A 26,166-nucleotide genomic window follows, 5' to 3' on the forward strand; every position below is an offset into this window, starting at 1 on the left:
TCGTAAATTTTTATTCCATATTTTTGCCGATTTTATCATCAGTGTACTAGCAGTACATCAAGAAGAGTTTCAACGATCCCGGTATAAAAACGAACGTGATTTTATTCGTGGAAGAACGGGAATAGTTCAGGTGCCAGAACGTTCGACATAGAAAAAATACCAAATATTCTATGATAGCGTAAACAACGTGTTATTTTAACATGCAAATGTACGATAAAAGATTTCATAGGTTCAAAGACAGCAAGATTTTCGTAAGCTGATTATGTTGTTCAATTTATAAAAGATTCTCGATTTTAAAGCACTGATAGTAACAATACGAATGTTACAATTGAAGGTAAGAGAAGTCTTTGATAAATTAAAAATTTTAATTCATTAACAACCGGTGTAGAAAATTTATGAAAAGGAGAGGGATTTTCTATAAGATATAAGAATCTCTCCGAAACTTCCTGTGAAGATAAGTTCGTCCAGTTTCAACGACATAGCGTCATTTTTTCGTGTGAAATACACGTTTGATTTTGCGAATGAAACCCCCGTTTTTACTTCTTTATAAGAAGTAAAGGAACTATAGTGATCGCGAAAAATTTCGGTTTTCAGATTTCAACGGAGATATCTATTTTGACATCCTGAATCCATTTTGACTAATTTCGGCGTGACTTCTGTATCGCGTGTAACTCAAAAACCATTACCCATAGGATGTTGAAATTTAACGCTGTTATAACATCTAGTTGTGCACCTCCTGTTTTGTTTGCAATCTACTTGACCAAAAGTGTCAAAAAAGATCAAAATCAAATGTTTTTTGGGTTTTGGACTTTTTCTTAACTTCAGTAATAAGCCCTCATTAAGAGCTTTTCAACGATATATAATACGCGACAGTTATTTTCATTTGTTCCAGGGTTATAACCAAATAAACTTTTAATTAATGAAATTTTTGGATCTTATAAGGGGAAGGCACATTGTTCGAATCACACTACATCTCCTTTCTTTTTTAACTTTTTTTAATTTCAATTTATTGATTTATTAATTATTATTAACCTCTGATTGTAAAACAAATTACGATAAATAATTTTAATAATTATTAATTTAATTTTAATTATTAATTAAAAATTAAATAATTAATTTTTTAATATATATTTTTTTCATTTTATTAATTTTTTTTATTCTTATTTAATAATAACAATAAAAAAAATATATATCTGAAGTTAGTAATGAAATAAAATTTTTTGTGTACTTTTAATTTAAAAAAATGTGTTTATGCAATTTAATAGGCGTACAAGCAAGTCATTTGATATTCACATCAGACTTATTTATATTTATATTTATTTAAAGAGTAGTAAAGGGACTTTTACTTTATCCTAATATTTCAGGTAAGATTGTTGAATTAATAATTGAATAAGTAGTTCATGTTAATAAAAACGAATATTTTAGCAATTGCCCACTTTATTAAAGAATTGGAGAATCGTATGTCACTGTCAAATGAAATAAGTTTAAATTAAGTGCAGCAAAAATGTGTATATATAATTTAATAGACGTACAGGGAAGTCAGTGTGGTGTTCACATCAAATTTATTTATTTCCGGCGATTACAAAATAAATTCAAATGGTGAAAAGAAGTTTAAATAGTTGGCAGAGGATAGGAATAACAACGGGTCACTATAGTGCTATGTACTAGTTACGGCAGACGGAAAGAAATTACCGCCATTCTTAATATTAAATAGGAAAACGATGCTCAGAAACGACAAATTTCTTTTGATATGATAGATGGGTCCATTCTAGTGGACGGATGACTTTACGAAAATATGCAAGGAACTACAAACATGCTTCTAGTGGATGGATTTAAAGGACATTTAACGGATTCAGAGAAAAATAAAGAAAGAAAATTCTGATACGTTTTGGGCAATATGATCACCCGATTTCAGCAACTCGATGTCTGTATTGAAGCCTTTCAAATGATCCTAACTGCTTCTGGAAAAATAAAAAATTGATTTTTACCAAGCTCTTCGGCTATAGCGGAATAGGTTTTTATCGCCTGGAATAAAATCTTGAATAAAATGAAATCTCATTATTTAAAAAAAACTGAATATCACAAATGCCATGGGTGGAATAGAACACGATCTAATGTGGGATAATGATGATGCTGACACCGCTTCCAGAGACAGTACTGGTAGTGAAAGCGGGTGTTTATCTGATTGTAATTAATACTTATCCGATTTAATTTACCTATATAGAGTTATTTTATCTACTACGACATTCTATTTAAATATAAATTTTATTTTTACCAATTTTTATCAATAGTTGGTTTTTTTTATTAGTTACCAATAGCTTATCAAATTATCTTTTATATTTAATACAATACTATGAAATAACTCTCTTTTTATTTTTTATTTTTTGTGAAATATTTTTTCTATATAAATGTTATTATTATTATTTGTCAATTTTTTTCAAAAACCTTTTAAAAACTAATGTAGGGGCTTAGAATTAGGGGCGGTTTAGATTCGAGCAAATGTGGTAAGTAAGCAAGCCATCGATCGTACGGTTAGTTTCCCACAATTATATATCAAATATAAAAAATATTTAGCAGAATTTTCAGTCGAATTAATTATTGTACAAAAATTTATCAAATTTTGACTTTCGATATTATATCACTAACCAGTCGACTAGATTCGACCGGCTAACCAGCGGGCTGCGCTCCGTGAACTCCAGAGCCCCCATATCGATTCAGATGTACCCCGGGGCCGTGGAGATTCCTTTGGCTGCCATTCCCATCTAACCACAGGGCTTCGCCCCCTGGACCCCCGCAATGTTCGTTACTCTCATGGTTATGAGAATGATAAAAGTATTCAGATTTTATAGAAACCTAAAAAAGACGCTAGATTATAAAAGATAGTAACCACGCTAACTAAAGTATACAAATCTTTGACGACGAAAAATTTATAACTTATTTCTGTTGCCATGGTGAAAAAAAAAATGATATTGAAGTAAAAAGGATTAATTTTTGTTTTCTTTAATGAAAAATTCACAATTTCACCCCCAGGGGGCTAAGGCCTCGGTCTGTGACTTAAAACCTTTTTCCTGTAATAACACGAAGTACCCGGCAAATTTGAAAGCAATCGGTCGGTTGGTTCTTGTGTGGTGTGAGAACGGACAGACTTGTGGTGCGAGAACAGACAGATGGACAAACTTTCGAAATTAAAATATGATACTACAAAAAACGTTGAGAAAAATTCACTTTTTGTAACTTTCTTGAAAATAGTGAGGTATAAATAAATAAGTACAAGAATAAGTACAGTAATTAGAGTTTCCATTTCGGGCCCTGTAATTTTACTTTTATAGGATTTGTTCTAATTTATATTGTTTTCCATTTTAAGTTAAAGAATTTACTATATTATTTTTACGGTAATTAGAGTTTTGCAGTTACAATGCTATAACTATATGTAAGTACAAGAAAATGGATTAAATTATACTAATTGCCTTCTCGGATGAAAGGAACCAATTTGTTTATATTGTTTCCTACTGTTTATATCAGATAACCTGTCTTGAATTAAAGGTTGGATGAATGTGTTTATACTAAAAATCGTTTTTTGATAAGAGGATAGTTTCGTTTAGAAGTTTAAAATAAAAGTTAAAGCTCGGTTTAGAGATTTAGGGATTTTAGATTTAGAATTTAAGCCGTTGAAAAGTTTCGAGTTTGTATGTATATAAATTTGTAAAACGTTGTTAAAAAAAACTTATTTGACTATCTAACCTTTTTCTTTTTTCGTTGTGAAAATCGAGAATAGATTGTTTTATCTTTATCATCTCTTCCTTTTAATTTCTTTAAAAAAAATACATACACACACAAATTCAGAGTGTAGAAGAGATAAAGAAAAATGTATCTGAACACGAGCACGCGTTTAACCGCCTTAATGTTTATAACTGTGTTCTGTATTATTTTTTTTATTGATATTATTTACGTATCTCATAATTTTATAATCTGCAATTTTTTAGTTGTTTTTTAACGCATGTAATTAAAAAACAAAAAAATCGTACCCCTCAACCTTTTCTTTTTTTGTATATATTCTATTATTGGTGTATGCTTTTTCATGCGGATTTCTCAAATCCACATGAGTTTGCTTTTTCAAAATATTTGTCATCCAAATTACTATACTTTTAACAACACATGTGTAATTCTTAAAGTCTCACCGTGACAAAAATTCACTTACATCGACTAAAATTAACACAAAAGAATAATCTTCATTTATATCGCACAATATATACTTGATCGATTAAAATAGGGTATCATAAAAACATAACATTCACAAGATACAATTTAACAATTAACATATGAATGACAATATTTTTAACAACTAATGAAATGGACAGGTCTATATATACATGATCAAATTCTTAATTCTAACACATACAAATCCTCTCCTCCCAGCATTTTTATGCTGGTGCATTTTATGCTTTCCTCCCAGTGTAGCACCTATTATCCTTGTTTTGAACAACAGGCAGTATATACTAGATATCATACGTCAAAATAATTGATCCTGATTACAAAACGTGTTTAACAATACGTGTGTAGTTGAATACTTAAAGACTAACAGTGATAAATACATTTATATCAATCTACAATTAACATCGAAATACACCAGAATAACCATCCATTAAATATAAAATGTCCCCGTAGGAGATTTAAATTTTAAAACTACACTGTTGCCATGATTTATTTCATACTACACTTGACAATATACCATATAACAGAAATCATCAGAATGCGATTGTCACTCGGATTACAATACTAAATGGTGTTTGCCCACGATCCACCTCTATGTGTTGAACTTAAAATAACATAAAAAACTCTTATCCTACATTGTCCTCTTGTCTTTGCTCCTTGTAGCCAAGCCTCTCTCTCTTTTCCTGTTTAGCCTCCGGTAACTACCGTTCAGATAATACTTCAGAGGATGATATGTATGAGTGTGAATGAAGTGTAGTCTTGTACATTCTCAGTTCGACCGTTTCTGAGATGTGTGGTTAATGGAAACCCAACCACCAAAGAACACCGTTATCCACGATCTAGTATTCAAGTCCGCGTAAAAATAACTGGTTTTACTAGGACTTGAACGCTGGAACTCTCGACTTCCAAATCAGCTGATTTGGGAAGACGCGTTCACCACTAGACCAACCCGGTGGGTTTGTAGCCAAGCCTAATCAAACCTATACCTGTATTGGTTAGGTTATAATAGTTCAGAACTCACCGGGAAGACAACCAGGCTAACGGTGGTCTCCTGCTATCCCATTCCATTCCATCCCATCCCATCCCATCTCACCCCATGGGATGGGAGTGCTGCTCCAGAAAAAAAAATTGTCTAGGCCTTTTCAATCGGTTAAAGTTTTCTGTAAAATAAAAGAACCGAAAAAATGAATTTAATAGAATAGCTAGAAGCAGGATAATAATCTAATTCTACACTTTACCCGTTCAAAAATATGGTACACGGTTTTTAATCACTTTATGCCTTAAAGTTTTACCCTTTTATTAATAAACTTCCGGGCGATGATAACGCCCAGGCGTTTTTCGCCCACAAACAAAAAAAAAACTTCCTTAAATCCGTATTCGGTTTAACCGAATAAATAATAAAATGTCAATACAGATAATGTGTTTTAATATTATTAGATAATAACTTAATAAAATGTCCGCTTAAAAATAGTATAATTCAATGGTGCTTAATTTAAATTTCTATGTACACAGAAACAAATACGTAATTAGTTTTTACTAATTACCTTCTCTTTCGCCCTTCCAGTGTTTTTGAACAGATTTGGCAAACAAATAGCCTTTGCTTTCCGCCATCTTCTGACAGTACTGAAAAAGCAACTAAACCGCTTTCGTATTCCATCCACCGACTAAACTAGAAAAGGAAACTAACAAGGAAAGTTCCATACACTCGGGAAGTAAAAAAAAAAACTATCTTCTACCAGCACGGCAGGGTCTGCGGGAGCGACAGTGCTATTCTCCGTCGCAGCCTGGCGTACAGCTTCCTACGTGCGCATGCACGCAACAGCCAAACACCATGCCACTGAGAACTGTAAAGCGCACAGTTCCATACAAATGTTTTTGTATTTTTTTCATAATCTGGGGGATGGCTATTGATATTACGCTTAAGAATTATATATTGTACAAGTATAAAGAAAGAATTAAAGAAATATGTACTCATTATATTATATTAAATGTTATCGATAATAACAAGTGGCGATAGGGGGTGCTTCAGTTCCACAGTGCCTAAATGCGAGCTGCCATTGCTTCTGACATCACTTTGACAAACATTGATAATTAAGTCTGTAAGAAAGCCATCCGACCACCTTCTGACTCTCATTTTAAAATTTCATCATCCGGCAGTTATGACAATTTCATTGTATTTTACAATCGGAAACCTTCATTCAAACCTTACAATTCATATGCGGTTTGTCAAACCATATAAATATACAAAATCAGTGTATGTTCTTAAGGAAAAATCAAACAAGAAATTTTCAAAAATATTACTTTATAAATTTATTACAACAATATTCAATAGAAAATATAGAACAATTTAACATAAAAAAATTTAATTAAACAATTTAAAAACAAATAATCTGAAGTGTATTGTTACCTTATTATTTTACTAAATTTTATTTATAGTATTTTATCCTCAATAATCATGAATAACAATTATAACAACTAAATATTTTTAATTACACTTTATTTATGCATATATATATATACAAATAAAATAACAATAATGAGAGAAAATAGGTTTTTGAAACTTTAAACGATAATTATTACAACAAATCTAATTACAGCAGTAATTAAAACAATTTTTAATTATCAACCCAGCATGAATAAAAAGTGTGAACGTATTTAATTTAAAAATGTTAGTTTGTGTGGTTTACATTTTTTTTAATGTTTAAGTATTCTGTTTGAAAAACTTTATTATAAATTAATCTTCTTAATTATCTTAATTATGTTTTTAAATTTATTTTGAGGGCTAATCCAAAATTTACTTTCGATTGGTCCGTAAAAAAAAAGAAACTGAAAAAGTAGTGGAAAAAACTTTTATTATATAATTAAATACCTTACCGATATATATATTTCTTCTCCTCATAGTAACCACTCACACTTGTTAGTACGTGTATTTCTTTTACACATACTAACTTGGCATTACCTTTGGCCGATCCTCGAAGAAATCCGTGGCTATTATCAGTCTCATTCTTACGTTTATCGTCGGTTGCAAACAGTTGAATACTAACTACATTTTTATTCTGGTAAAGAATTAGTTGCCAATCGACGCCAAGTTTAGGATTTAATGTAAATGCACAAAACTCTCTCTCTTACTTGGAATCGATTTTTGAGGCCCGTTAGAACGGTACCGTGCTTTGTCGTGTAAAAATTACAACGCCGGTTTTTTTTGTTTGACTTTTGAAGAGTCTTCATTATTTTTTAATGCACTTCTGATATTATTACGGTTCTAGATTATATTAGTAAAAAAAAATTCCCTTGCAGTAAATTTTGTTTGTTATATAAAATATACTTGAATTATTTTGAGTTGTTAACTTCGCACCTCTCCGAATTTAGACAGAAATATCTTAATTTATTAAGCATTTGTCTCCGTTAGTATTAATACAATTGTTTAAATTAAATTTCTACTTATCGACAATTTAAAAAGTGTAAATCCTAGTACTTTCGGAGCTGTTACTTCATCTTCAGGGATTTTCTAATAGATGTTAATTTAAATTCAAATCGATAATCGCTTTTAAATTAAACTGGTTACGTTTATAATAGTCGGTCGTCAAGGATAAAATTAATTCGTACGTCAATAAGACAGTAACGTCATGTTTGCGACTATTATGAAATAGATTTAATATTAAATGAGATATTACCATCCTATTAATAATTAATTATTATATAATTTGTTAATAAAGGATATCGTTATCGAATCTGACCTGTTCATTCATCAATTTATTGTTATTTAAATATACATGAATTTATGTAATACACTGGTTTTATAATAATTATTGTATTTTAATATATTCGTTGGGATTATAATTACGTCCAGTTTCTAAAATGTGTTTGGCAAAATTAGATTTTTCTTTATTATTTTTAATAATAAATTATTTAAAATTTTAAAATAATAAATCAGGTAAATATTGGAATAACTTTTGTTTTTTCTTCATTATATATTAGTATTATCAGCGCTATTAATTATTCTCGAGCTAATTAATTAAGTGAAGTATTTTATTTGTTACACGTACATTTGCAGAAATTTTTTTTTACTGTAGTAATAAGTTTTAACGTATAATTGAAGCATACATTTATAAAAATTCTATTATCTATTTAAAAACGTTGGGTCGTCAATTCTGTACTTTTTTATTTTTAATTATATTACTTGAAAAAACGCTTGGAGTCTATATATATATATATATATATATATATATATATATATATATATATATATATTAAATAAAAATAACTGATAATTTTCGTCATAAAAGTAAACTAAATATACAATTAATACATGTTTTTATTCTTTTTACAATGTTTTCTGCTAGGTATTGTTTGACAAGTTTTTTTAATACGTTAACATAGAGGTGCTGTCAGGATTTTAATATAACAGATTTACTACAAAAATATAAAATAAGTTTATTTAATATGATAAATAAATTTATATTATAGGAACAATTTAATTACTATATATACATATATATAAAACCCTTATTTTTTATAATTTTCCAATTTACTGAAAATCTGAAATTTATTAGTCCTAAGAAGGGTATTTATTATTAAAAGAAATAAATAAATTCGTCTTATTTTTAAAAATACGATATTTTTTTTTACATAAAACAATTATTTTTGTACAAACGGTTTTAATATTAATACTATAAATAAATTATACAATAGAATAAATAATAAAATTAATAAGACAAACAATATAAAATTATTACCAGATAAAACTGATAAAATATACGTAAGAAATGAATACATTCCATAGTCAAAGAATTGAGAATGTTGTAAAAAAGTTAATATAACCCCTGCTTACTCTACAAATAATAAATTAATTAAATATATTAATAATAATAATAATAATAATTATAAGACAATAAACAGTAATGATTCTAACCTTAACAAACAGGAGTATGAGGATTGCGATATGTTACACGTCGGTATCACCAATCGTAAATTTGCTATACGTGCAAAAGAACGCATTGATAATATTAAAAACAATAAACCCGAAAATTTTAATTTTGCTAAACATATTTTAGATAATGGTCATACTTACCATCGAAATACATTTATATAAATTTTAGATATTTGTTACAATTATTTTAATACTTTTAGATACTTTTAATAATTTAGAGAAATTTCACATATATAGTTACCATAAAAATCTAATTAATGGACAGAAATTTTTTAAAGAAGATAAGATTATTTAAACAAATACTAATACAAACATAAAAAAATAATCATAACAACTGAAATATCATTTCTTATAACATGATTTTTGTTTTAATTACATTTCAATTCGCTAGAGTATCTTTGTATTCTCTTCAGTATACTGTTAACATGCAGTCATGACTGTATACATATTTTAACTTCTGACTTAATTATAGTAAAGGGAGCGGCAGAAATAACTCCCCGGTTTGAAGGGCTAATAAAAAAATACGTAATAGATTTTAGTCAAACTTTTATTATACCATAATAAGAATTATCATTGCCATTTATTGTATATCTAAATGATTAAAAATAATATCATTTAAATGGCGACCGTCATTGTCTATACACGACTGAAGCCTCACTCGGAAATTGTGCATTACTCTCGTCGTCATCTCTTGTGGAATTTCCGCGATTTCGTGTCGGATAGCAGCTTTGAGTTCGTCGGTTGTCCTCGGTTTGTTTCTGTAGACTTTACTTTTTAAGTAGCCCCATAGAAAGAAGTCACAAGCAGCAAGATCGGGTGAACGAGCCGGCCACGGCATGTTACCTCGTAGTGAGATTAAACGCCCTGGAAATATTTGTCTTAGGACATCCATAGATTGTCTTGCTATGAGAGCGGTTGCACCGTCCTGTTGATACCGTACAACACGATTTCCAATTTCATTCGGTTTCGGCTTCAGGAAGTTGTTTAGCACGTGTACATAACGTTCAGACGTAACTGTAACTGTTCGACCTTCCTGCTCAAAAAAAAAAAAACGGGCCTATGATTCCAAAGTTTGCTACATCACACCAACATGTTGGCTATGGAGAGGTAGCTCGTGCAGTTGTCTAGGATTATTTTCTGCCCGATAACGAAAATTTTGCTTATTGAGATAACCTGATAAATGAAAATGCGCTTCGTCAGATGAGAGTACGACTGCATTGTTTGGAACATTTTCAAGGATAGCGTGACAAGATGCGATACGACTGGTTCAATCATGTACACTAAGTTCCTGCACGACCGTTATTTTATACGGGTGGAAGTGCAGGTCTTGATGTAAAATTCTTCTCGCTGTTCGATCAGATATTCCCAAGCTGGCAGCGTGCCTACGGGCTAGTCGCCTTGGAGATCGTGTAACTGCTTGCCGGAGTAGTTGAACGTTCTGTGGAGTTCGAACGCTGCGAGGTCTACCTGGCGGTGGTTTTTTCATAGCCGAGAACTTGTAACTCTAAAATTTCTAACCCGTGTTAGAATGGTTTTCCTATCAGGGATTGCACCGTGTCGACTTATCTCGAAGTGTGTACGAAATAATCGCTGCGTACAGATTACAGAATCACCATTTTTAAAATAAGTTTCGATGACGAACATACGATGTTCATCGCTCTACGCCATGTTAGCGACTGAAAATTGCTATACCAGACCTGCACTATGGAACCGGTCCGGACCCGCCTACTACCACTAGCGCTGAGCTACGACGGTGGCAAATTCGGGAGTTATTTCTACCGCTCCCTTATATTAACTCCTTATGATGGTTTGAAAAAACTGAAAGATCTCGAAGATTTTAACACTTATTTGCTGGTAAAGTGGATGTATCACTTATGAATTACTTTTAATTATTTTATTAAAATATTACAGCAGAACCGTGTTCAATAGATTTATCATAAAACAGTTATTTTTCCTGGTAATATAAACAATTTCTACATGAAATTGAGTTTATATTTTTATTGGTGACAAACAATCCATTATAAAATTGAAAATAAAAATAAAAATTTGCAATTTATTTTATGCTATACTTTATAAGATGCACCATTTTAGTTTTTCAAATTTTTATGTTTCATATAATTTCAGTAATATAATTGAAAAAAAGAATTTTATTATGTACGTATAGGTTCATGTCTTATTTTACGAAATGTGGCTGCATATAAACATCTAAATTATTATTTTACTTTGAATATAAAGTAAAAACTATATTAAATTTTGTAATATACAGAAAAAAAATTAAAAGAAACATTTATTGATTTAATTACGAGTTATTAACAATTAATATGCAAAGTTACAATGGATTACAATATAATTCCAAAAGTGTTGATGTCAGGACTAATCTTTAGTTTTTCAGTATATGAAATATAGAATAAATTATAATCGGTTGTATTGTCATATTTATTTTATGATGGTGGGTATGGAAATTAATCAATACCGTGCCAATAAAGAACGGTTCTCTTTTTCTATTTTAAGATATTAAAAGGATAACCCTATTGTAATGCTAGGGAGAGAATTTAATAAACACCTCCGATTAATTTTATCTCGCTAATACATCTTGAACATTATTACATTTAAATGTATTTACCTCTAAAAATATAGTAATATTTGTATTATATACACGATAAATAACTACGTTAAAGCAAGCCTTGTTTTTATATTTTGCCTAAAATTTTACTCAAAAGCCTAAAATATTTGGAACTAATTTGTTACCTTCATCTCAAATTTTAATTCGTTCAATTTATACCTGGTGGTCATTTGAAAAGTTATCGCATTTATTATTCAACAGATATCAGTCCCATCGTATTTCTATTTGCAGGCATGTATACCGTTATCGATGGGAACCTTTTTCAAATTATTTTCAAAGGGGTGGAATCCGCCATCTCCTTTACACGTACCCCAACTCAAAAATATTAAATGGCAATGGTAACAATTAATTAAATTAATTGCTAATCTGAAGAAAATAATGAATTTTGTTGAAAATAAATAAAAATCTGCTCACCCCTTTGCTCGGTACTGTGAAAAACTATTTGGGGTAGTACTTTTTTTAAATTTCAGTCCAACAAAAATAACTGTTAAATTATATGATATTATTTCTTAAATCATTTAAAATAATCAAAATCCACGGAATAAAATTATGAGAATTATTTTTTAAATTACCGGCACAAAATTTCGGCCTTAAAGAGTTTTTTTAAGTTTTCAAGGGTTGAAAAACTATTATTTTTTTTAAATGAGACGGTGTAGGCTTGTTACAAGTCATTAGAAGGTCCTTTGAATGACTAGTAATTTGGTACAAATAAAATACAAATTGGTTCACTGGTATTGGAGTTATGATTAAAAATGTGGTGTTTTTAGGTTGTGTTTGGATACAGTATTAGTGATCCAAAGCAATTAGGTCTGAAATCGTCTGTTCTTGTTAAAAATATGGGTTTTAGGTTTCTCCAGCATTGAAAAAAAAACGTACCAGTAACACAGCATTATAGTATCAGTTAAACATACGAAAAACCAATAATAAGGTACCTACTTCTTTGCTGTCAACATGTTGAAAAATCTATTACCAGATAAACTTAATGATTAAATAAAAACTAATTCGGGAATGAATCATTGTCAATCAAAAAATTAAAGTTAAATCATTCATTAGTTAATTTTGTTATGAAGGGGTGAGTTCCACCCTTTTGAAAATAATTTGAAAAAGGTTCCCGTCGATAATAGTGTACATGCCTGTAAACAGAAATACGATGGGTCTGATAGCGTTAAATAATAAATGTGGTAACTTTTCAAATGATCACAGGTTTAATAATTAAGCATTACTCACCTGTTTTTCTTATCTTTGTTTTTTGTAATTTCATTTTGCATTTGTTTTTTATTCGATTGCTTATTTTTTTTTTGTCTTCAGTCATTTGACTGGTTTGATGCAGCCCTCTAAGATTCCCTATCTAGTGCTAGTCGTTTCATTTCAGTATACCCTCTACATCCTGCATCCCTAACAATTTGTTTTACATATTCCAAACGTGGCCTGCCTACACAATTTTTTCCTTCTACCTGTCCTTCCAATATTAAAGCGACTATTCCAGGATGCCTTAGTATGTGGCCTATAAGTATGTCTCTTCTTTTAACTATATTTTTCCAAACGCTTCTTTCTTCATCTATTTACCGCAATACCTCTTCATTTGTCACTTTATCCACCCGTCTGATTTTTAACATTCTCCTATAGCACCGCATTTCAAAAGCTTCTAATCTTTTCTTTTCAGATACTCCGATCGTCCAAGTTTCACTTCCATATAAAGCGACACTCCAAACATACTTTTTCAAATATCTTTTCGTGACATTTAAATTAATTTTTGATGTAAACAAATTATATTTCTTACTGAAGGCTCGTTTAGATTGCTTATTATTAAAATATTATTCGTAGTTTATATAAATTTTTTCGCAAAATATTTTTGTTTTATAGCTATGTATAGTTTAATAGCTATGATAACTTTTTTTGTGGCGTAGAACTCGGTAAAATGATTTATTTGCAATTTTATGGTCGGAGTAGCATGGTATCTTTAACAGTTCTCGTAAATACCATATCGATACGCAATTTTTCGATAGATTTTCTCTTTTTTTGCATATTTCAGTACGTAACGTCGTTTACCGTAGAAAACAAGATCATATTACGGCATCGATAACTGACAGTAGCAATTTCAAAAGTGAACTACAATAACTTTTAAAAAACTTCTTGTCAGTGAAATACTAATAGAATAAGTAGATAGCGAAGGAATAATCTATCTATTCAGACAGGCGTATTTTTATCTTTCTCTCAGTCATCCTCTCTCTTTAGCCTTCTCTCACTCGGCTCTCTCTCAAGTCGCGTGAATCGGCAGAACCCGAGCACATTTACAAACATGTATAGGCATGTATTCTTAAACTTGTTTTCGGCATTAAAATATGCAGTTACCCGTTTTTTGAAATTTTGACTCCCTGTGGAGGGACACCGATGTTTCAATTGAAATTTCCTGGAAGATATCCCCCTTAGTTTTTTATGTAGAACCCGAATCAGGTCTCAAACCCGGAGAAAGAATAGTCTGGATTCACCCGAACCGAACCGGTAGATTTTTCGGCATAAAAAAAACTTTCAAATAATCCTACCACAAGATTGTGGATTTTTTTTAAGATAAGATGCTATTTGAAGTGTACCGTCGTCCATTCTTGAAACAAGCTATGAAAACTTTTAAATGATAGTAATTTTGGTCAGATTTGTAAAATAACCTGACGATTTTTAGTTAAATTCATTTGTTTTCAATTGGCTTTAAAATGATGGGTCCCCTTCCATTTAATTTTTTGAATTACCCGATGGAGACGTTTTGGTGGGGTAATATCATAACAAATAATAAATCGTTTCGAGGTAGGAGTATGTGTTAAATTTAGTTTTTCTGAAAAAAGATATTTATTTAAAAATTGCAAATGATTCCCAAAAAAATGTAAATTTTATTCTTTTTAATGAATTTTCAAAGATTTTGTAGAAATTGCTATTGCTTTCGATAAGATTTTCTAAGTGGTGTCGGGGGTAGAGGACCATCATTTCTTTTCGTTTTGAAGTCTCCTGAACACGATTTTATGTTTATATATACGTTTATGATTTATATATAAGTTTATTTTTATCTAACATTTGGGAACATTATTTAAAGTGCATTTTTTGTTAAAAATGCGAAATAGAAATTTTAATATTTTTTTTCCTTTAACTGACAATATTTATATCTCGGCCAAATTTCGATATTTCTCTTTGAAATTTTTACGGTATAATATTTAAGCGATTCTTCAAAAATCAAGACCCGACCGAAATTTCCAAAGCATTTTCCGGTTGAGTTATATAATTCTTTGAAATTGTTTGGTGCGTTTTCACGAGTTTGTACATTCAATTGCAAAAGTTGGGTAACAAAGTTTCGAATTAAAGTTTTTTATCTGGAAAGTTTATGATATGGAAAAGATTTTTAGAAAATTTCAGCTCTTAGTATGCCTTAGAAAAAGTATATAAATTTAAAGAACTCCGCGAGCTGAATTTCGCTCCAGCTTATTAAAAAAAAAAAAAAAAAAAATGGTTTGTGTGGAACTACGTTTCACACGAGATTTGAGCGTGACAACGTCTTGCAAAGACCGACAATGTCGCGGGCGCTATGATTTGATGTTTTCAAAAATTACTTGTTTAAACAAACAAATTGAATCGAAGTGATTGTTTAATTAGCTAATGAAACACGTCAATATTCCATTTTTCATTTCATTTAATAATAATTAATTTTAATAATTTTTGCAAGTTCAAAAATAATTATGAACAATTTGTTATTGAAATAAACTTTAATCAAATCAATGTTGATAAATTGTCAATTTAAAACGATTGAAATTATAAATCAAATTAATGAAATTGCTGTTTTTGAAAAGCCCGCCAAAACCTGCTTGACATGATAGTATATTCCATTGCACGACGGTTAGGCGGTTCAACTTGTCATTAACACTTCTAAATATTTTTAAAACTCGTGTGTTAAGTAAATCGAAATTCTGGTTAATAAACATTAAAATTCAATTTTTAAATATTATTTATTTTTTTTGCAAGTTTAACTTATATAATTTGTTTAAATATAATCATGAATAATTAATTATAGTTTATTAAATAAACTGAAATCAAATCAATAACAATAAATTGTTAATTTGAAATCAAATGGAAGAGATAGATGCGGCACAAACCGAACGGTTAGGCCGATCATGCGTCTCTCTTGCTCATGGCGCGTTCTCGCTCGTACGCTCGGCTCAGGCGGAACGGGACAATGAGTCATGCTTTTTCGTGCGTGCTGCCGGCGTTCATCGATTTATAAGACGTCACGTCAAAAATATAATACTGATTACGTAGTTTAAAATTTAATTTTATATATTTTTGACGTTTAACAGATTACTGAATTCTAATCTACCTATAATTTATAAATACTATAATAGTAATGTATTAATATTACCACATATATATATATTTACCACAGTATATAGTTTTTTAAATTATTTTTCGCGTTTAAAAAAATTATCCATTCTTTTTTTCATTTATCTATGTTTTATTAGTGACGTATGCAAATATTACAACAATTGAGTTCTGGTTGTATACATGAACATGTATTAATTGTACACGCATTTTTGCCGCTACAAGAACAAAAATAATTTTCTAAATATTCCATTGCCGAGTCCCCGTCATAAAAAATCAGGTGTTAAAATTCCTTTTGAATTAGTCATCCATATTAACCAAAAACAAACGGACAACTTAACGATATCAAGAAATTACATGCACGAAAGTATAACAACTATTCGGTGAATAATATATAAATTTATTATATTTTTTCACTTCGTAGGCAGTAGAAAAGTAAAAAAATCTTCAACTAACTCTTTCAGTACTTCAATGCGCGTAGACGAGTCGATAGCCTGCGAGCAAACCTGTTGAAGCATGCGCTACACGGTTTTCGCAAGAATACGTATTATGAATTAAATGCACGCGGCAAACTTTTAAGTTTAAAAAATCCAACACTTGATTTGAATAAATGATCTTCAAAAGAAAGTCAAAACAAATTTTCAAGTAATTTATTGATCGAAACATGACTACCTCCTAAAAATATAAATAGAACTTAAAATCCTTCGATTTGCAGGTAATCTTTTAGCGTATCTGTTAGGTTTAAATATAGTAATCTATACATATTGGTATAAAGTACTTTGTTAAACATAAAAATATGAAAACAAATCTTAAAACAAAGTAATCGATATTATATTTTTTTAATTAGCCGGCGCGGTTGTACCGGCGTGCCCGAGCGGCTGGCGCTCGAGTTACGGATCGGTGTTCTTTAAATTTTTGTAACTTCTTTTATATGGGATATTATGAGGTGAAACTTTCTGAAAAACCTTTTCATATCTCTTAAACTTTACAGATAAAACATTTTAATACGAAATTTTGTCGCTCAACCTTTGCATCGAATGTGCAATTTCATGAAAACGTATCAAACATTTTCAAAAAATTATAACTCGGCCGAAAAATGCTTTGGAAATGTCGGTTGATTTTTGAAGAATCGCTTGAGGATTATACCGTAAAAATTTCATATTAGTGTTTTTCTTTTGTTTAAGAAATATAAAAATAAAGTATATTCGTAAAATTAACCATTTTAAAATTTGAAATTCAAAAAAAGTGTGGTTTTTTTAAAATTTCTTTTTGTATATTTTCCAAATAAAATTTCTGGTATAAATGATTCGAAAAGAAAATTTTGAAGTATGTAATAAATTTATATCAAATTTTAATTAATATAAATATTATCAAGGCTTGCTTTTTTAATAGTTAATCCTTACAATATATAAATAAAGAAATTTTATTGAAATAATACAAGTAAATTCGATTTTATATATATATATATATATATATATATATATATATATATATAAACTTTTATTATAAATATAGAAATTTATTATAATTAGGCCTATTACTTACGAATTCAGCCAGCAGTAAAATATAAAATAATACTTAAATGCATTCACGTTTACTTTCTTATTTACTCATACTTTTTATGTTTTTTTTTTTTAAATATTTTATTCATTTTTTGTTTTAACCAAAAAATACATCTTATTGAACTGAATAAGACATTAATTAGAATATTTTTTTTTCAATCAAAATCCTATACGCATTATATATATACCGGGTGGCTGAAAAGTAACTTACACCCCCTCTAACTTTTTTTATAATTGAGATAATTGGATACGGATTTCTGCATTCTTCATTGTACCGAGGGACTACTTCAATGAACACTCACTTGTTTTGATTTTTGGGTGGCGGGGGTTGACGGGCAGCTTAAAATGTTAAAATGAAACGAAAGCTCATTTGATATACCATTTTAAAGAGCTCGTTGAGACGACAAATGGTTTGCAATTAAAACTAAATTCTGATCTCCCGATCCAAAATGGGGGCCGACAATGTGTTTATTTCAGATAACTAGAACTACGATCGAATATTCCCCTTTAATTTTTTCTGTTATTTGAGGTAACTCGATTCTCTCTTTAGAAATGTTCTCCGATAACAGCGCCTTCAAGGGCCGCTCAAAAATTTTATACGGGACATAAGGTCATGTGATAGGTTGCTTTAAAGATCTTTGCGACACGGTATCAAAAAAAATTAAATTCCACCTATTAAACCAAAATGGTGATTTAAAAATTTAAAAAAAAAATAAGATTTTTCAAATACTTTTAATTAAACTTACGGTACTGAATATAAAAATAATAATATTTTTACGAAACAAGAGCGGATTTATATAGTTACAACTTGATGGTGTGTTCGAGATTTTTTGTCCATCATCTTCGGTCCGTTACATTGAATCACACTTTTTTTTTTAATACAAAGGTGAACATTTTATACGTGACTTTAATTTAAAATTTTACGATAAAAGTGATAGCGAAAATCGTTTCTCGATAAATGACTTCATATTTTTAATTATAAGCAATCAAATTTGTTAAAACAGAAAGATGGCGGTAGTAATAAAATGAGCTAAAACGCCCTTTTTTTATTTCGTATTATCTTCAGAATTACATCTATTAATAAACTTTAAACAATTAATGTCTCACATACTATTAATAACAGCCTTACAATACTAAAAAACACTTCACAATACTAAAAGACATTTGTAATAACAAAAAATAACTAATAATTTGGAACAGTATTAAAAATTAAATGGTTAGGTCAACTGATATTATTTACTTTATTACAATGTTTAATATTAAAACTTAGTTAAATGTTCCTAAATTAGTTAATACGATAATTTAAAAAATATATTATGTGCATTTAGAGTTGTTAAACCATGACACTTTATAATAATGCGATTTGTATTACGCTAGAACAATGCAAGTTATTAACTTTTCATTTGATATATCATTTTAGTATTTGATTTTCTATAAATTAATTGTGTTTTGGAGAATTAAGTTTAGTAGTTCAAATCTTTTTCTTTGCTGCAAATTTATTTATTACCGTCATTTATTCATTTTATTTTACCAAGAAGTATTATACGTCCTTTAAGTGAAAACAAAAGTATAGCTCTGTTAATGATGTATGGATACAATGTTAATATTGGCCTTTAAAAGAGGTATTTCAAAACTGCTATTATTAGAGTTTGGGTCATTAATTTCAATATTAACTGTTACTATGTTACTACCGGTCTAAAAGTACTACGGGGCGTTTTACATTGTTTTATTACTACCGTAAGTTTCTGTTTTTGCACTTTTGATTTCTTATAATTCGAAAACGAAGGTATTTATCGAGAAACGGTTTTCGGTTTCGTTTTTCTCGTAAAATCTTACATTAAAATCATGTATCATTTTCCGATAAAAAAAAAGAAGTTTTATTTAATATTAACACACCCGGCAATGCTTCGCTATTGCTAGCTTTGAGTGCATATATATATATTAAATGAACACAATTGAAAGTTTGATAAAACATTAAAAAAATGAACATTATGGAACTTCACAAAATTTAACCTTTCCCTTTCTCCCTTTCTCCCTTTCTCATTTTAATTTTTACCATATTCCCTTTCTCCATTTACCCCTTTCCTCCCTCTTTCCCTTTCCATCCCCCATTTCCCTTATTTCACTTTCCCCTTCATCTTTCCTCACCTTACCCTTTTATTTTTTCTCCTTTCCATTTCCTTTTCTCTTTTTATTTTCCCCTTTTTCTTTTTTGTTTTCCCCCTTCTTCCCTTTTACCTTTTTCGATTTTTCCCTTTTCCGATTTTTCCTTTCTCTGTTTTTCCCCGCACGTAAATCGGTCCTGTAGTTTTTTAGTCTATAGCGGACACACATATCGGAAACAGTGAAATGAGATCGTAAAATATTTAATATAGCTATATTTTACGTCCAAAAGATAGTAAAGTTTTTCAAAAAAGCATGTTTTTACCTGTCACAGATGTGACATCTTAGGTATATAAAAATTCGCGCGTATTCGAATACAATATTGTGTCAAAATTTCAAAGCAATTCGGGAATAACTTTCGGAGATTTAAGATTTTGAACAAACTAACATTTTTACATTTTTAATTATATAGATGGCTGATCCAAGATGATCCGCCAATTTATTTAAATTTAAAAAAACCATAAAGTAGTAATTTTGTAAATAAGTAGATCCGCTTTTGTTTCTATCTACTAGTACCCCTCAGTTTTGAAATTTAAATTTCCATACTTTAATATAGAAAACAGGCGGTAAACATTTTTAAACAGGTAAAAAAATGATAAAACAATAAGTAATTAACAAACAGTTAACTGACTTGCAGGCAGAACATTATAAAACAAATATATTTTTTATGGTTTTTAGAAAAATTATTAAAAAAAATATAAACTGTAGTCTTTATAGTTATCCTAATAGAAAACGTAAATTTATTCTTTTGAAATATATATATATATATAAACCGTCTAAGTCTCCCGTCCAAATCTTATTACGACTTGATGCAAGCCTCTTACAATAGGTTGGAAAGTTAAAAAACGTATTTCAACAGTGATATAGATAACGTGACCTATAAATGAATAAAACAATTTCCCAACTTACCAATAAAAATACAAGGGAAGAGATAACCGCTTAATATTTTTGTAACTGAAAACTTTTACAAAAGGATCTTTGTTAAATTAACATTAAAAAAGAATTTTAGTTATTTGTTTTCTGGGGTTGTTCAAGAATGAAGTTTCTGCATCACTATTGTTAAAATTTGTTTCCTAACGCGGTATACATCGGAGATTCAAATAATCATACATAATTGAAAATTTGTTGTTGGATTGTAATCTTTATATATATATATATTAATAGAAAACTTTTTAAATTTTCCAAGCATTTTACACATTTTGTTTATCGATTCTAGTTATCTACTAGCTGCAGAGCGTGCTTACGCCTTTGCACATTGACAAGAAAGGGAAATGAAGACAATCGCTTGTATAGTGACGTGAGAGATGACAGTTGTCCAGAGTACTTGATAAGCACAGTTGATGAAAAAAAAATTAGTTTTTTAAAAATTTTCTTAATGCCAAAAAGGACTTTTTTTGGCCCGCAGACCGTGAATTGTCAAACCTTGGGCAAAATTGTTGTTTCTTTGTATGGATCGCAACTCATGAGACATCATGTTGTACATAACTCGAAAAGCATAAAACATTAAAGCACATTTTATTTAAAAGTATCAATCTATCTATATATTTATCTATCTACTTTTTAAATTTCTACTTTCAGTTTTTATATTGTTTTAATTTTTGTTATTCTACTAGGTTTTGTAATTTATTTATATTTCATGTTTTGTTTTCCGGGCGTTTTTATGTAATTTTTAATTGTGGATTTTTAATGTTTAGTTTTTAGAAAAACACGTACATACTACATCATCGTGTTCGGGCGATGATAACGCCGAAGAAACGTCTTTCGCCCTGAAAAAAGCCTATTTATAACGAAATAATAATGGTTGTTTTTTTCATTTTCTCATTAATAATTTTCTCCCCTGAATTAACAATATTTTGGGAATAACTACAATCAGCTTCAATAGTGAAACATCTGCGTAATATCTCTTTTCATTGCTATAAGAAAAGCTATCGATTAATCTTGAACGGTAAATTTTCATTTAATCCAATTGCAGTTTGTTTAAAATGAGTAATTATAGTTCATTTATTTATTTTAAAGTTTATTTTATTTTTTTTAAAGTTAAATTTGGAATTATAATTTTTAAAAAAATTTTAATAAAAATTTGGTGAAAGCATGTAATGTTATTTATTGGAGATTATTACGTGGAAGCCATTTTTCCTTTTTGGGACTCAATAAAAATTTATGTAAAAAAAAATAATGAAAAGTTTAATATGGAAATATATTTAAATTATAAATTAAGTCGTTCGCCTAACTTCAATACATCTTTAAATCAATTCACACGTCATATTGATTATAGCAACTTTTATACTTTCTCATTAAAAAACATTTTTTCACTGTTACGTATTTATGAATTAAATAGAAGGTATGACAATTTTATTCTGGAACTGTCGTGTTGTATCGCCCGTGTGGTTATTTGATTAGAATCTCGTAAGTAATCATGTTTTTTAGGGGAACGGGAACGCAAGAATGGCAGGAGTTTTCAATATTTCTCTCTACAGATCGCAGAGCCTGGACAATGTCCCTTCCTGCTGTATTTTTGGATTATCGGGCGGGTTTTACGGGTTATTTAGTAGCGGTTATAAATTTTAAGTTTTATTTATGGAGGGATTTGGTAATTTGCGTTCCTATCCGTAAGGACCGGCGTGAAATTTATTTACTGGGTCTGACCGTGGGAGACTAAGCTTTTGAGCCTCGTTCTCCCGGCGTGATTTCTCTTCAGTCCGTCCGCTTAAGTTCTTTTGGTACTACCACCTTATGGGCTAGCAGGAATAAGCCTACCGGGGCCCTAGTTATTTGGAGGTAGCAATGCGCCTCCTTCTTCGGGGGGAGTCGCATGTGCTGACTGAATTAAATTATAAGTTTTGAGGATGGTGGGTAAGAGAATTGTAGATTTTCATCTTCTTTTGTGGCTGCCCTTCGCACTGTTTCTCTGCTGGGCTGTTCTACCGGAGTTTAGTCCGTGGCGGTAGTCGCGTTGTGGGTCTTCTTTCTTCTTTAGCCTGCACTTTACGTGAGTTGGCAGTAATCGAAATACACAGCACTAACCTAGGGAAGACCCGTGGCCCGGAAGAGCGGAACGGGAGAAAGTGCAGTTTTCTTCTTTCTTCGGTCTACGGCTGGTGGCTGCTTGGCTCGTTCCCTCTTCTTCTTTATTGAAATGTAAAAGGAAGTAAGCAACTTACGATGGGGTTAAACTTTCGCGGTCGCGGTTTGGGAGCGGCGATCGCCTTGATATTTGAAGTGGTAAGAAGCATGTTTTTTAGCCAATTAACACGAGTGCATAAACCATAAACATTTATAGCTACCTAATATTAAGCTATTATCAATCTGTATAAATAAAAATGTAAATTTTCGTTTGTTCAGAATCTTAGATCTGCCAAAGTTCTTCACCCATTGCTTTGACATTTTGACACAACGTTGCATTACGCGCGTGTTTTTATATACCTACTGTTTATATACCTAAGATGTAACACCTGTGACAGCTAAAATCAATCATTTTTTGAAAAACAGCGCTATCTGTTAGACGTAAAAGCAACACACGCTATACTAAATATTTTACGATTCCATTTCAATGTTTCCGATATCTGTCCACTATAGACTAAAAATTTGCTGGACCGGTTTACGCGCGGGGTAAAAGGGAGAAAGGGAAAATCGGAAAAGGTAAAAGGGAAGAAGGAGAAAATGGAAAAACTGGAAAACGGGGAAAAGGAAAAACAGGAAAAGGAAATGGAAAGGGGAAAGGAGAAAGAAGAAAAGGGGAAAGGAAATAAGGGAAAGAGAAATGGGGAGGAAAAGGGGAAAAAGGAAAGGTGGAAAAGGAGAAAGGATAAAAGGGAAAGGTTAAATTTTTTAAAGTCCGTAATGTTCATTTTGTTAATATTTTATCAAACTTTCAATTGTGTTTATTTAATCTACACACACACACACACACACACACACACACACACACACACACACACACACCACACATATATATATATACTCAAATCTAGGAATAGTGAAGCATCGCCGGTTCTTGTAGTTAACAATAAAGATTTGTGTATAAACTACGCTTATACATGATCAAAATGTTGAGTAACGTATTATCAAATATATGAAACTCTACAAACCGCTCTGTTGAAAGTGGGTTTTGATGCGGATGATCTAAAAAAGATGTGTCTTTGAGTGATTTAAGAGACTCAGAGATGATTGAGAAGATATGAACGACGTCTTCAGAATGCGTAGCAAAATTCAAAACTGTGGACAAAAATATAAGGAGTATGTGAGATTTTGTGAACGATTAAATGTGTATATTAGTTGATGATAATATTAAGCGAAAATTGGCGCTGGAAAATTAATTATCTATCACTTAATGAAGTCATGGTGCGCGTTCATCATGAAAGTATTCGGCAAAAAGGTCTCTTACCATAGAATTAGGTCTTCCGAGTTACCCCTCTCTTTTTTCACAACGGTCCGTTGTGAAATTTCTGCCAAAATTAAAGACTACCCTAAAAAGCCGAAGATTTTTTTTAAATATTGATATAAACAATAATGTAATAAAGAAAAAAAAGGCCAAAAGTATTACAGAAGTAAGTTCCAGGCCTCCGTGGCGCGAGTGGTAGAGCTCGGGCTTTCATCCGGAAGTTCTGGGTTCGGATCGCGGTCAGGCACAGCATTTTTCATACGCTACATTTCCGTATCCCACCCACAAGCTTCATACTTATGTAGCGACATTAACAAACATAAAAAAAGAAAAATGTTCCAAGCCTGTTACCTTTTTTTTTTACTTTTTTTCTTTTACCTCCGGGACCACCGTTAGGTATTACTTCAGAGGATGAAATAAATGACAAGTAACGTGTGAAAATTGCATGCCTGACCGGGATTCGAACCCGGTACCTACGGTTGATAGTCCCGGGTTCGAATCCCGGTCAGGCAAGGTATTTTCACACCAAGCCTGTTACCAAAATGGGAATACCGTCTAAATCAGTTTACAAGGGGTTTACTTGTAGGTAACAGTACCCAGCTACTTAATGTAGAACGTTTTAAATGTATACTACTTACAAATGCATTCCGGAAATTAAAATATCACATGCGTGCATAATTAAAAGCTTGCAACAAAATTAGTATATATTTTTATATATAACACAGTATATTATAAAATATATCAGATGTCTTCTTCTTCTTCTTCTTTTAGTCTTTTATTAAAATAAAAAAAAAAAACAAAAAAAAAACAATTATTTTAGAGAAAAAAGATAATCCAGAAAAACGTTGTTTTGTTTTGAGGGAGATAAAAGGAGTTCTCAAATTTATTTTAAATTATAATTTATTATTGGAACATTTATATTTTAGCAGATTCATATGTTACGAAAAAGAGCGAATATCCTTTTGTTTTATTTTTTCATTTTGTTTGTAATTCTAAAAAAAAAATACAGGAAAATTAAAAAAAATATTTTTTTAAGCCGTGTAAATTTATTTAAAATATAAAAAAATGATAGCTCTTTATTTAAAAAAAAAAATAAAAAATAGTAATTAGATTAATTCTGACAAAGCCGATCTCAGTGGCGGAGTGGTACGGTTTGGGTCTTTCAACCGGGAGATCCCGGATTCGAATCCCGATCAGGCTTGGTATTTTTCATACGTTATATAAAACCACTTCCATATTCCCACGTACAAGTTTAAAAGCTTCTGTGGTTCATTAATTTATCAAGGAAAAAAAAAACACTTTTAAATGAATAAATAAAATAAAGCTGGTAAAGTATTGCACGACTTTCCCGGCTGTTAATAATAAAAATTAAAAGTTAGAGCAAAAACAAAAAAAAACAAAAACTGAAGAGATGGGGAATAGATTTTATGAAAGGGTTTTCTAAAACTAAAAGGTTAACTAATTTGCTTAAGTAAAATTTTCTCAAAATCTAACACCCTTATCGATAAAGGCTAAAAAATAAGGGAATAGAAATTTTCAAAAAACGTTTTTTCTGCGTTTTAGGTCCGGGGTTTATAGTTTTAAAAAATTGTAGATATTTCTTGATAGGTCTATATTACATGAAGTAAAAACGTTAAAAAAAAAATTGAAACATATTTAAAACGAAGAGAGATAGAGCAAAAGGACAAAAAACATATATTTCAATTTTAAGAGGTAGATTTTATGAAAAAAAATGATTATTTTATATATGCATTCTAGGTAACAAATTTGATTTGATAAGGTGAAGAAAATCTATTGGTTTTTCGAACCCGCTCCTTAACTAAGTTTGGAAAAAAAATTGCTTCATATTGCATGTGATCATTGCTTCATATATAGAAATATTTGAGCCATATTTTTGAGAAACTAAATATTTGCAGAAAAAACTCGGTATCCCATTTCT

The 26,166-nt window shown here is 30.2% G+C and overlaps 1 protein-coding gene across 1 annotated transcript in view; it reads left to right on the forward strand.

Moving 5' to 3' along the window:
* LOC142332503 (dynein axonemal heavy chain 1-like) overlaps positions 1 to 26,166 on the forward strand; it is an 897,921-nt gene that overhangs the window by 63,570 nt on the left and 808,185 nt on the right. The gene's annotated exons all lie outside the window — the stretch shown is intronic.

This window comes from Lycorma delicatula, chromosome 11 (assembly GCF_047948215.1).
Source record: "Lycorma delicatula isolate Av1 chromosome 11, ASM4794821v1, whole genome shotgun sequence".
NCBI lineage: Eukaryota > Metazoa > Arthropoda > Insecta > Hemiptera > Fulgoridae > Lycorma > Lycorma delicatula.